We start from the raw sequence: 13,741 nt of genomic DNA, 5'->3' as shown, positions 1-13,741 counted from the left end.
GGGCGAGTTTTAACAGGGAGAGAAGCTTGAAAGTGCACAATAGCACTGATTCTCTGGAAGGCAAGGAGTCCAAGCACCATGAAAGTAGGGAAAAGACATGAAAAGAGACAGAAGGCATCACAGGCCTGCTCAGCTGAACTGGCTATGGGACGCAGGGCAGGGCCCTCCCGGCAGGAACCTCAGTTTCCCTATTTGTAAAATGGGAAGTTTGAGCCGCATGTTCTTTTTTTTTTTTTTTTTAAAGATTTTAGTTATTTATTTTTCAGAGAGAGAGGGAGAGCGAGCACAGGCAGACAGAGAGGCAGGCAGAGGCAGAGGGAGAAGCAGGCTCCCTGCCGAGCAAGGAGCCCGATGTGGGACTCGATCCCAGGACACTGGGATCATGACCTGAGCCGAAGGCAGCTGCTTAACCAACTGAGCCACCCAGGCGTCCCGAGCCACATGTTCTTAAAGGCCTTCTGATTCTAAAATCCTGTCAGCCAACCCCATGATCAAAAGCAGGGACTCCACCTTGTCCAGCTCAGGCAAGGAGAAGCAGAGGCCCAAGGTCAACAATGAGTCATTTCTGTAATCATTGTAACTTAAAAGAGAAAAACAACACATTTTTACATATGACAAGAGATTCAAAAAATATAAATGGTTAGTATCGCCTTTCCTCAGTTGCTGCAAAGGCGCTCGGTTTTTCTGAGAGAGCTAAGGCCACACTGGGGTGAGGTGCTCGCTCTACCCACAGACCAGCAGCGTGCCCACACCATGGCCTCCTTCTCGGAGTAAGCCTCCATCTACTCGGCCCTCATCCTGCCTGACGATGAGGTGACAGTCACGGAGGATAAGATCAATGTCCTCACTAAAGCAGTGGATTAACGTGTCGAATATTTTTGGCCAGGCTTGTCTGCGGGGGCCCAGGCCAATGTCAACATCAAGATCCTCAGCAGCAAGGTAGAGACTGGGGGGATCTACACCAGCAGGAGATCCCGCTCCCCCCTCCACAGCTGCCCCAACTGAGGAGAAGGAGCTAGAAACAAAGGAAGAAGGATTGGAAGAGTTTGGTGATGACATAGGCTTTGGTCTTTTTTAATAAATGTGTTCAGTGAAAAGCTGAACTCTTGGGGCACTTTGGGTGGCTCCGCTGGTTAAGCGGCCGCCTCCTTGATTTCTGCTCAGGTCATGATCTCAGGCTTATGGGCTCGAGCCTGCATCCTCACCGGGCTCCTTGCTTAGCGGGGAGTCTTCTTGTCCCTCTGCCCCTCTCCTTGCTCCTGCTCTCTCTCTCTCTCATAAATGAATAAATCTTAAAAACAAAAACACTGAACTCTTCAACTAAATAAATGGGTGGACAGTACTCTCTGAGTCCAGGAAGACTGATGGACGAAGCTGATATCACTGGCTCCCCAAAAGCCATTGTTCCTTCTGCCTGGCTGGAAAGGCCCAGATTCTGTTTGGTTGTGACCCCCTCTTCCCATGATGGAGGGAAGTCCTAATTCATCTCAACGGGTCAACATAATCTCACTCTCCTGGCTAAAGGGACATTTGACCAACTCTTGGCCAATGAGACATGGCAGAGTCTGCTGGACACTTCTGGGAAACTTCCTTGGTCCTAAGAGACACCCAGGGGAGAGAGGCCTCCAGTCCCCAGGACATTGCTTCTTCAGCCTGGGCTGTCTGAAATGGCTGTGGCCGTCTTACGACGTTAGGGGAGCTCTCTGTGGATGGAGCTGCCACGCTGAAGATGACCGAGCAGGAGGGACCAGAAGGATCCATGCCGCAGGAGATGACAGGCATGATGTGGTGAGGGAACAAATTGGAGACACCTGGCAGAGGTCAGAGGGGACAAACTCCCAGCAAGTATCAGGAGAAATGCCTTTATGCAGCCAATACTTAATTTACAAGAGCTAAAATACTTCCTTCGGGAAAATTTTAGAAAAGAGTTTTAGGTGGTAGCTTATGATATATGCTTAAGAACATTTAAGAGTACCTCAAAATTCGTCCCTCATTGTGAAAACTAAGAATCACATAAAATAAATGTGCTGCTCTGCACGTCACCTTCTGATGGCCTTGTCAAAATGAATGCCATCCCCAGCAGCCAGGTCGGCAGGGCTGAGCCGGCAGGTCCTCTGTCCTTTCCCCTTCATTCCAGGACCCCTTGTCTGACCTCTCCACCGCCCCAACTGAGAGCCCCACCCTCGTGCTTCGGGAGATCTGCGGAGTAGAAAATGAAGACTTTCTATCAAAGACGCTGTAGGATTTCACCTTTTCTACCAAGTTCAGTTTGATTTCTGTTTCTTTCTTTCTTTTTTTTTTAATAAAGATTTTTATTTATTTATTTGACAGAGATCACAAGTAGGCAGAGAGGCAGGCAGAGAGAGAGGAAGGGAAGCAGGCTCCCTGCTGAGCAGAGAGCCCGATGCAGGGCTTGATCCCAGGACTCCGGGATCATGACCTGAGCTGAAGGCAGAGGCTTAACCCACGGAGCCACCCAGGTGCCCCGATTTCTGTTTCTTAAACCTGAAGTCTTCATAATTCGGTAATGGAGGAACTCAGTGACACTGCGAGCATCTTCCAGGCACATACAGGGCCTATAGTATCTGGAGTCCTAAGGGATCTTGAAATGGGGAGTCGTCTTTGTGCCTGAGGAACACGTCCAGTAGCCTTGGAGGGGAGGCCTCTGGTTCAGTGGAGAGCAGCATACCTCAAGGCTTCCTCAGAAGCCACTTCCTTGGGGGAAGGGAGAGGAGGCAGGGAGACAGCCAGACAGCTCCCCAGCTGCCTTCAAAGATGCTTTTGGCTGAACTGCCGTATCAGAGTGTTTTGTCCTAAAGGATGAAGGCACAAACACAAGCACTTTCCTTCGTGAGGGTGCCCTTCCCACCTGCCTCAGCCGTGGGTGCGCGCCTGCGCAGCCTGGAAAGGTAACTCGGGGTCCTCTCCAGGCCATGGCCAGCACTCAAATGTCAAGGCCATCTCACCCTCTGGGGCAGGCAAACCATATAATGACAGGAGATCATTTCCATACAAGGGCCTTCCGGTGGTGAAAATTCATTTAGGAGGAAATAAATTTGAATTGAATTTACTAAAGCCAGAAAATGTAAATCAGGGAACATTCCTAATGAAACTGCAGTGTGGTTTGGAAACGATCTTCAAGTTGCATTTCGAGATACAGGTTTGTTTCTGCACTGAGCTGATCACTCGGGGTGGCGATTTACAGAAGCCCGGGTTCTACTAACAGGTCCTCAGAGTGTCAGATTTTGAAAATAATAAAAATGCAGTTCAGTTTGGTGCTTCTGGTTTAAAAATTAATCACCCTCCAGTTTGGTCCTATTCAATCACTGCTTTAAATGTAGGAAAACTTCACTTATCTGAATGTTTTTGGAGGAAGAGGCAGGAGGAAAGTCTTCTCTAAATTGATGGAAAAAATCCAAATGGTTGATTTTAGAAAAATGGTTCTAGTACTTGTAGTATTGAACATATAATAAGCTAAGATTTAAATGAACACTAATAAGTAAAATTGAGTTAGTCACTGAAAAATTACAATCCATAATAAGCTTTTATTACATAATAATGAATTACATTATATCACTGAGTCTTAATTTTTTAAATCAATGGGAAACACAGTCTGTGTCAGAATTCCTGGGGTACAATTTGAATGTAAGTTACACAGCATTCAGGATTTAATTGGGCATTTCCAATGGTCAGTGAGTAGCTTTAGTAAATGCACAATGCAGGGAAGCAGGAGAGAGAGAGAGGGGAAGAAGGAAGAGAGAGAGGAGGAAAGAGGAAGAGAGGGAGAAGAAGGGAGGTCAGACGGGAAGGAGGGAGGGGGTGAGTGGAGCTGGAAGGGAAGAAAGGGAAAGAGAGAGGCGGAGATTTCAAAGACTTAAAAAGTGCAGTTTCTTTGATAGTTAATTCTAATTAAAAATTACAGGCTGGTGTATAAGGAAAAAAAAAAAAAAGAGGTGATCCACCCAGGGAAGAACAAATAAATTCTTAAGTTGGGAATCTCCATTTACATGCCTTGGTAGAGAAAAGCAGCCAAGAGAGTGGAGGGATTTAAATTTCCTAAGAGCATAGTGTGCCCGGTCTGGGCTGTACTGAGGGACCTTCCCGCCTGCAGTCTCCTTGTTGTGACAGCTTTAGCGTCCATCTTAGAAGAACATGATGGTGCCCCTGGAGGAAGGGGTGCTTCGGGCCAGCCAGTGCCCGGCAGAAAGCCACCTCTCCGTGTACTGGTGGGCATGGGACTGCTGACCTGGAGAGGACCAGAAGCTGTTCTGCTGGGTGGGCCCGGCCCATCCATTCTGAACCAGAAGGTAGGCCACCAATGGCTTCTGTCCTGCTCAAAACTACAGAAGCCCTTGAGTCTTCCCTGCCTGCCACCCACCTTGCTCCTATCGGCTCGGACCTGCTGGTCCACATGATATTTAGAACAGAAGACCCAGAAAGAAATGCTGACAGGAGACCCTATGGGCTACACATACAAGAACCTCAACAGCACTGCTCTTCTCGCTGCTTCCCCGACCGAGAACCACGATCTCTGGGAACCTCTTGCTCCTTCCTCACTTTCCTCTTATCAGAGTCAAGATTAATCAGACATCCTGCTTTTACACTTCAGTGCAAATGTGTTTATGTTCTGGCTGGGACTGCTGATGGCCTTCCAAACTTGGTTCAAGACAGAGACTCTACAAGTGCAATTCTATACTCCTGATTTGCAGAAATATTATTTTCTGTTATGATTCATGGTAATAGGGAGTGTTTCGGCTGTGTTATGGGTTAAGCAGGCCAGCCTGGAAATCTAAATGGCATTTACAATTTTCTACTTTTAAAACGCCAACCTAACAATGAATAAAGGAGCAGTTCAAAAATTGGGGACTGTCTATAAATCATTTGGGTGTGAAAAACTCAACATCTCTTACCAATGGGACTCCGTGCAGACTTTCCCTACATCTAAGCTAGGAAATCTCAATTATCCTTTATCCAGGTTTATCAACTGAGAAGTAGCAAAGAACCCTGGATTCATTAATCCCTGCTAAGAGGGTGGTTAACTGTAGAGTGAGCTAGCAAAACAGGTGTTTGAGGTAGATGGACAAGAGGAGTTTCCTGAAGCAACAGGAGGGCTCCGGACTCCTTGTCCTGACTCTACTGCGTTCAGTCAGGCTGCCGATGAGCCATCAGAAGAGGCTCTGAAAGAGTCTTCTTACTAGTTCCATATTCAAAAGAAAGCCCTACTCTAGCACTGCCTGCTCTTGAAGACGCAAGTACCACGGAGGGCACAGCTGGGGGCCCACCTAATCTGAATTCTCTGGGAGCTTGGGCCATATGGCCTCCAAGGTCTCTCTCTTGTAAGGGCTGGGAGCCCCACGGACACAGAATGAAGGGGTGAGCTAAGTGGTGCTGGGGACCCCTGCTAACCTGTCGCACAAGTTTCTGAGTTCGGGGCTAAAAGGAGGACCCTTACCAACTTGACATTCACTGTCTCCAGCAGGCTTGGACTGCAGCGTAAAACCGATGGATAGTCCTGTGGCTCCCTAAGCACTACATCCCCATTCAGTTTCAGAAGTTAGCCCATCAACCCCTGCCCCTTACTCTCACCTCTACCTCCATTTCCTGTGGTAATGGTTTCATACCTTTGGCACTAACTCTGTTCATTCACGTTGTCTGAGAATAGAAAACATTTTGATAGAAGGCAAATTTTTCTTGTGACAACAATGTTTCCCAAAGGAAGCTGGCTCTGAAATGACAGAGATGTCAAATCGCAGACACGTGTAGCTGGTAATAGTCTGAAGCACATCCAAACCAATCTCATCTTTACCAAGGGGGAAACTGAGGCCCAGAGTGGCAGCAACAGTGGCACAGCCACGATCCCAAGCACTGTGCTCCCTGCTGCCCATGGGAAACCATGACTTCCTAGTTCTGAGTCCCTGCCTGCACAGGGAGGGACTCACCCTCGCTCTGCTCTCAGCCATGTGATCAGGGCAGGCTTGAGGACCCCCCAAGGCTTTGAGATCTGCACACCCACTCTTCGTGAGTTGCTGTCTGGACTGCACGACAAAGGTATATACAACACAGAGCACAGTGCCAGGCACGTAATGACCACTACCATCATCCCTGCTAGTATCAGCAACTTAAAAACACACACATACATCTCTTCTTCCATTAAGGGGAGTGTATTTGGTTCATTTGCAAGACATTAGAACATATTCTCTCTTTTGGTAACTTGGAACTTTTCTACCAGATCAGATCATAGCCAAAAAGACATCTTGGTCAGTATTTCCTCTTGGGAATAAAGTGTCCCCAAGTGTCCTCACAGGACCTTTGTTTGGAAAGTGCTCCTACTTTCCCCAGGGGTGGAATTTTCAGATATCCCAGTGTAGGATGCAGGGTAGACCCAGAGGAGCCTGAGGGCAAGAAAAGCAGGGACACTTTCCACGGGTGTTCAATGACAGGGTCAGGATACAGGGAACAAGTGTGCCTGCGTGGGAAAAAGCAAGAGTCAGAGTGGGCCTTAGTGCTCACGGGCAAGAAAGTTCACCAAATAGATGAGGCCCCAAACTCCTCCAATCACTGAAACATGGCATTCATAATGAGAAAGAAAATGAGAATATCACAGAGCAGGAAAAGGGAAGGGGGGGAAAAACAGGCCAAGAAGCCCAAAAAGTGGCAAAGTGTGTCATTGAAAAGGATTTCTCGGGAAATTTCTAAGAGAAGGAACTGTCTGTGGACAGAAAGGGAGAAACGAAGCTTACCAGCACATATGAAAAATGACTGAGGAATTCCAGTTGTCTGAAAGTTCAACATAAGTAAACATGTGATGTGGAAGGAGAAAGGAGGAGGAAGAGGAGGAGGGAGGGGACAAGAAGGGAGAGGAGTGGGAGGATGGAGGGAGGGACAGGAGAAGGAAGAGGGGGAGGGGAGAGGAGGAGAACAAGGAGGAGGGGAGAGGAAAAGGGGAGGACAAGGAGGGAGAGGGGGTGGACAAAGAGAAGGAAGGGGGAGGTGGAGAGAGAAGAGGACAGGGAGGAGGGAGAGGGGGAGGAGGAGAGAGGGAGAGGACCAGGAGGAGGGCAAGGGAGAGGAAGAGGAGGAGGGAGGAGGAGGAGGAAGGCAACTGGTAATCTCAGGCTACACTGATGAAAAGGAGCTGCCCTCAAGGAAGCAATAGCCTCTTATCCCCGGGCCCGGCAGAGCTGGGGAACTATGGGTTGAAGGCAAACAGCAGAGTTCGGATGAGGTGGCCAGCGTCGGGTGAGAGGGTGCAGGGAAGCAGATGGTCAGCCTAAGGGAGGATGACCAAGAAGCACGGGGCTGCGGTCTTTGGTATCAACAAGGATGTCCCAAGGAAGAGAGAATACATGTTCTCCCCTCCAGATGGCAAAATGAAGAGCAGCCCGTAGAAGATAAAGGAAGGCTGCTCTAAGACAAATCTTTCTTGCGCCACTGCAGATCTCTCCCAAATGGATTTCCATCCCCAGAGGTGTCCGGCAGAGGCTGGATGGCCCAAAGACTTGTCAAGTTCTAGGCAGGAGAAGGACCCCCTGCTGGCGGGGCCCGGGACCCCACACCTCTAGGAGACTGCAGCTCTGCCAGACACTGCCAACTGCCCCCCTGGCCCGCAGCCTTCTTCCTCTACCTCTTAAAGAGCAGTGAAGGTGCAGGGCTCTCAAAACCAGCAGCCTGGTAGAGGAGTACACGGGCCCCTCCAGCTTCCAGCTCAGTCAGTCACCCCCCTGGAGGATGTGTAACTCAAACCAGCTCGTCAGGTAACAAGTTTTCATGGATCCTGTAGGCAGGGCCGGTAGGCGGCAGCCTGCATGCCTGGGAGGAGAAGGCGACCTGCCACCCTCTTTGCAGGTGTGGGGTCCTAGAGCCACAAGCCTGCTTCTCCTGCAGGCGCTCTGCAAATTTAAACCCACTTGGAGCCACATCGTGAATCTTAGTAAAAAGATTTCTGCTGAAACAGACAGCTACTTAAAAATGTTCTCCTCCCATTTGTATCTAATGTGCTAAATTCTGACTTCTGAATACAGAGGATAAAGGCCCATCTCCTTGGGTAAAAGCAAAGCATGAAGCTACCGGGTCCCACTCCCCCTCTGTGTCTCCATCTCTCCCCAGAGTGCTGCGTCACTGACCACACTGCACTGTGCCTTCGAGTACCCTGTGACTCTGAGGGTGGGCGGGAAAGGACAGGACGGCTGTGTTTTAATTGAGGATCTACTATGTGCCAGGCACCGCAGGACACATTTCTATCAATTATCTTATTTCTCTCAACAACCTTGCAATTGTTGTGGCAACAGTCCTGTTTAACTCATAGTGAAATTGTATCTAAAAGAAAGAAAAAGTAACTTAAAACAAAAATGGGCCCCATCTACTTCCACCTTCAAAGCAATGGGGAAATGAATCTCTCTACCACCCCTTTTCCTTTGTCCAAGGAGGTGGGGTCAGACCCCTCTTCGATCGCCCACTACGTCATGGGAAGGCACGTAAGCAGATGTGCAGAAGAAGGCTCTGGGCTGAGTTCAGGGATAGGGACTAGATAGAGACAAACTGCTCTGCATATAAAAATGGGGAGAGTGTGTTCAAGCAGTCTGGGAGCAGAAAAGGTGGAGAAGCAGAAAAGGCAAGAAATATATTAAAACCCTAAGGCCTGGGTAGGCAAAAATAGCTGAAGGGCCAAGCACAGAAATTTCAAACATTCAATATTCACATTACAATGATGTGAACTCTCTTGAGCTTCCCAAAACCTGAGTACAGGCTGATATACTCACAAAAACCTTTGTGAGACTGGAAAGAGAGAGAGAGAGAGAGAGAGAGAGAATGTAAATCAAAGGGGAACACGTCCCTGTCAGGGTTTGCCCAAAGCAGGGGGAAGGGCATGGTCAGAGAGAGTGTCCCTAGGTGATGGTAACAATCTGGGAGAGGGCATGGGATGAAGGGCTGAAGCTGACACCTGGGACACACATGGACCAAACTTGAGGTCTTATCACTGCTAATTGTGGGCCAATCTTTTAAATCCAGCTCCAGCTGAAGCCACATCCAACTTACTTCCACTTCCTTGCCCTGAAATCCTCTTCTCACAACGCTGTTCCCTCCAGGCACCCAGCACTCAGCATCTTCACCAACCAAACCCTGGGCACCCTTAGGACGCCCCTCTCCTGGAACTGCACACTCTTCCCAGAGTGAGGGAGTTGCTCCTTGCACTGAACAGACCACTGATGTTCACCAAACCTGTTTCTGCTCCACGTGAGGACAGAACCAGACCTGATCTCCCAGAACTGCATTCAAGCCAATGGAACACGCAGGAGATGGTGAGAGCCACCTCTGGGCCTGGACCTTAAAACTTTGAGTGCAAACCTCCATTCCTTTCAGATTCAGGGAATCTCATCTGCCAGATTCAGGGAATCTCATCTGCCCAGGGGGGTGGCACGGCCTCGAAACAGAAGAACCCTGGGTCCCTGAGGGTCCCCTGTCACCACCCTGCCAGTCTAAGTTGGACTGTGATGTGAGAAATAAACCTTTATCCTGGTAAGTCACCGACAGCGGGGCAGTATTCGTTACAGCAAACAGGTATTCCGACAAATACACTTTCTCAAGGCTGCCAAGAAATTCCTTCCCCTCCATACCATCCTCCTTGCTGATCAGGTTATATTCCAATTTTCCACAAAAACATCTGCTTTTTCACTCTGCTGACCTCCTCAAGGAAAGGAACTGTATTATTCTCGTTCTATGTTTTTCACACGTAGGACACAGAGTTTATTTATGTCCTCACTGAGCTTGTACAGAAGAAGGAAAAAGAAGAATGGTAGATCCCAGCTGAACTCAATATCCAGCTGGGTCTGTACTATCCTGAACATTTTTAATTAAAAAAAAAACAAAAACAAAAACAAAAAACACCAGCCCAGCTCTAGGACCAGCTCAGCCCTGGATGAAGGAAACGGAAGGGCCAGAAAACATGGCTGGGATCAGGCAGCTGACTGCTGATGAAAATTTCCTCTCTTCTGCTAGGTTCCCATTGTGCAGGCATACCTTGAAATGACAAAAACCTTACCCTAGGAGAGTATGTTACAGGCTGGCAGAAATGTTTCACCATGCTCCATCCTACAGTATTTTGAAATCTTTTGTTTAAATCGATTGGCAATGTTTAAACACACCATTTCACACAGAAGTACAATATTACTAATGAGGCAATAAGGAGTAAGACAGTGTCATTTTATGGTAATGCATCAGACACAAAGAAGCCCTCCCTCTTTCAAATAAATCCAAGATTTTACATAATCTCATTTTTAGTATAGGAAGAAGATTTCTTTCCATTTATAAAGAGTGGGCTCTGCTTGGATGTGCCACTCGCTTAATAGAGAAAGGCTAGGCATGACCCCAAAGATGCTTGTCCCGGATTTCGCCAAAAACCTGTGCTCAACCTTGAAGCACTGGCTTTCCCCTTGATCAGAGGCGGCCACATCCAGGGCCTCCTTTGTTCGCCTGTATCAGTGATCTCGAGGGATCTGTTTTCTTTTCCTGCAGTAAACCTCTTCATGTCTTTCTGAGAGGGCTTTTCTTTTTTCCTTCTTTAAATATCACTAGTTATCAGAGCTCTCAATGAGTATGTCACGTTAATGGAGCCGGTCACAATTTCATGACGCTTTATTTTCGTTTTTCTTACGCCAGGGAAACCTCTGTGGTTGAAGACAGCCAAATGTTCCTTCCTTTCCCTCTCCCTACAGGTTCCCACTCACTTGCTGATAGTTTTCCAGTTGGAAAGTGGCTCTTGGGAAGCTAGGCAACAGAGCCAGAGCCCAGCCTCAATCCCTACCTAGGAGGCCAGGGTGTCCCCACACGGCAGAGTCTCTTCCTGTTCCTACAGGCCAGGCCCTTCCTATGTGTCTGGGTGAGCCAGGCCCCCGGCCTAGAGGGGGTTTTCTCCAGTCTCCTTGTACAAACTCAGCTCTTGTCACCCAAGTCAGTTCCCCACTCTGCCCCTCTGGGGCCCAACATTGGCACCTCTGTCGCGGCTGCATCCAGCACGGGTCTCTTCTCTGGAGCAGGGGCAGACTCCAGCATCTACACCGGAGTCGCACCAAGATCCTAGCCAGGGCCTCTGGAAGGGCCGGCATTTCCCATGTCTCTAACTCCTCACTTCTGAAAATCGGAGCTGGCTGCTATAATCACACTTAGAATTTATACCCTCCTGGGGCGTCTGGGGGGCTCAGTGGGTTAAAGCCTCTGCCTTCAGCTCAGATCATGATCCCAGTGTCCTGGGATCGAACCCCACATCGGGCTGTCTGCTCCGCAGAGAGCCTGCTTCCTCCTCTCTCTCTCTCTCTGCCTGCCTCTCTGCCTACTTGTGATCTCGGTCTGTCAAATAAATAAATAAAATCTTTTTTTAAATAAATAAATAAAAAATAAAAATTAAAGAATTTATACCCTCCTTTCTGCCAAAGGATCTGAGGTAACTGATTTAATGTCATCCGATCAGGACAGTTAGAGATTTTCTACATTGCTCACGGAACACGACCTATATTTTATAGTTATAAACACAGTGCCAAAGAGGAGACCAGAGGACATAGAACCTGGTATAATTTAGGCCTAGAAAGTAAGAATCAGTTCACTGAAGGAGTCTCCTTCTTTTTCTCTTTCTCTCTGGAGATAGGAGGTAGGAAGGGACAAAGGGACAGAAGGACTGTTTCTGTTGGGCACAGGGGTTCAGTGCCTATGCCCTACAAGCTTTTCATCATCCCACACAAACACTTGGAAATTAAAAACAAAAAGAAAAAATGTAGGGTGAATCCAAAATATAGAAGAAACTGCAAAATCAAAAAGGATATTTAATTCAACATACACAAAATTTAACACTGTGTCAGCCAGTCAAATGTAACTGAACACACAGAGTTATCTGTCTGTATAACAGAGTTTCTCTCCTAAGACCAAAATGAATAATTTATTCTTAATAAATTCAACATTATAAAAAATACAACCATTGTTTCCAACTTGGTTACAGTGAAAATATCCTACTTCAGGAGGTTTGTGGACACATTTTAAGATGTCTGATATGCTGACTTATGGCTGGGGTAACTGACTATCACAGGGCTCCAGGCCTTGGGAAGCCTCACACAGCCCTGGGAAGATGGAAGTTAGGACACCATGTGGCCCCTAGCTATTGTTTTTCTTTTAATTCCGAGTGAAAAGACTTGCTCATGGGCTGCTTGTTCTATTGGTATTTGCTTTTTTTCTGATAGCTGTTATTTCAGCCAGGGTTTCAAGGAGAGGCTGCTCCAAGTTGTTGCTCTTCCCACCGGGGCTGGGGCACCTCCACGGGCACCCTCCCTGCCATATACAGAGGGGACAGCTTAGTCCCTCTGAGGGGTCAGCAGATCCGGCCCTGAGATCAGGACACGTCAGGGGCCTTAGGGCCTCAGGCCTCCTACTGTAACCATGAGGCAAGGTAGCACCAGCACAAAATCTGCCTTTGCTTTTTTAGTTGTCGCCCTTTAGAGAAGGTAAATGGAACACTAAAAGGCAGAGATCCTACCCTCTGCAGACACTGCTTCTGCTCCCTTCGGCCACACCTGCCTCTCTCCGTGCTGCCCTACTATCAGTCCTGTCGGTCACTAACACACACGCCCCCCAAATAGTGGGTCCCCTCACACCTGACACATCAGCACTTTACTCTGTAAGAGGACAGACATCCCAAAAGCCCCCAGAAGTCAACCACTAAGCCACTATTCAGATGCCCTGCTCGGGAAGAGGCTACGGCTCCAGTTCCTATGAGCCCACCCTGTCCTTCATGGCCTCAACATCTCTCAACCCACCACCATCTCATCTCAATTCCAAACACACAATCACTTTCTGGTTCCCTGGTCATTCCTTTGGCTCAAGACGGAGTGGTGCTATGAGGAACACAACTCCTCAGAGAGGTGGCCAGCAAGTCTAGGAGGGTGCTGGATTTGAATTCTGACCCTGTGGATTTGCATCCGGGCTCCGCCCCCTGAAGTTGTGTAGTGCAACCGTAGGCAGTCGCTGAAGCTCACTGAGCCTCAGTTTCCCCTTCTTTAGGATGCAGAAAAGAATATGTGCTCACAGACTCACTGCCTAGGAAAGACTCTAGAAACTCACAGTGGTGCACAGATGTAAGAAAGGCTTTCACAGTGAGTCTGTGTGCCCAGCTGCTGGCAAGAAGAAAGCCAGAACCATGGGAGATGTTGGGGAGGAAGGGGGCAAAAAAGGGCTGGGGGGAACTCACAGCCAGTTTGGGGAAAGAGGACCGCTTGGGATCCAATGGAAGAGAAGAAAGCAGTGTAATATATGTTTACAGTGACCTGAGGTCAGAGTCCTGGCTCTTCCTTGCTACCCACAAGCCCAATTCTGAGCACCTGTTTGGGTTATATAAAATGAGGATAATGATAGCCCCCTCATGGGACTGTGATAAAAATTGAAGGAGGTCATGTTAAATGACTTAGCACAGTACTTGGCACACAGCAATTGCTCAAGAAGTCCTATTATTATTAAATGGATATCTACATTAAGACTGTACTTGAGAGAGTGGTAAGTACTTGACCCCGGGCATGAATTGTGGACAAGTCAGGCATCAATAAATCCATAAGCAATGTCACCGCAGGCTCTTCCTGGCCGCCCTCGCCTGCTCTCAGTGCTTCTCTCCCTGTGGTCTCCCTCTCTCTGCCTGCCTGCTGCCCACTGTCTTGCTGTATCTCGGGCTCCGTTCTTCTCTGACACTCTTTCTGTCTCCAGCTCAGTC

The 13,741-nt window shown here is 48.3% G+C and overlaps 1 protein-coding gene and 1 pseudogene across 1 annotated transcript in view; one reads left to right on the top strand and one right to left on the bottom strand.

Moving 5' to 3' along the window:
• The window catches only part of CACNA1C (calcium voltage-gated channel subunit alpha1 C), a 621,853-nt gene that overhangs the window by 481,563 nt on the left and 126,549 nt on the right, over nucleotides 1-13,741 (bottom strand). The window lies entirely within an intron of this gene.
• LOC122892216 lies at nucleotides 754-1,360 on the top strand (annotated as a pseudogene).

The sequence above is a fragment of the Neovison vison genome, chromosome 12, assembly GCF_020171115.1.
Source record: "Neovison vison isolate M4711 chromosome 12, ASM_NN_V1, whole genome shotgun sequence".
NCBI classification, from domain to species: Eukaryota; Metazoa; Chordata; class Mammalia; order Carnivora; family Mustelidae; genus Neogale; species Neogale vison.
Note: the sequence above shows the minus strand (reverse complement) of the source record. Positions and strands in the feature narration are given on the sequence as shown.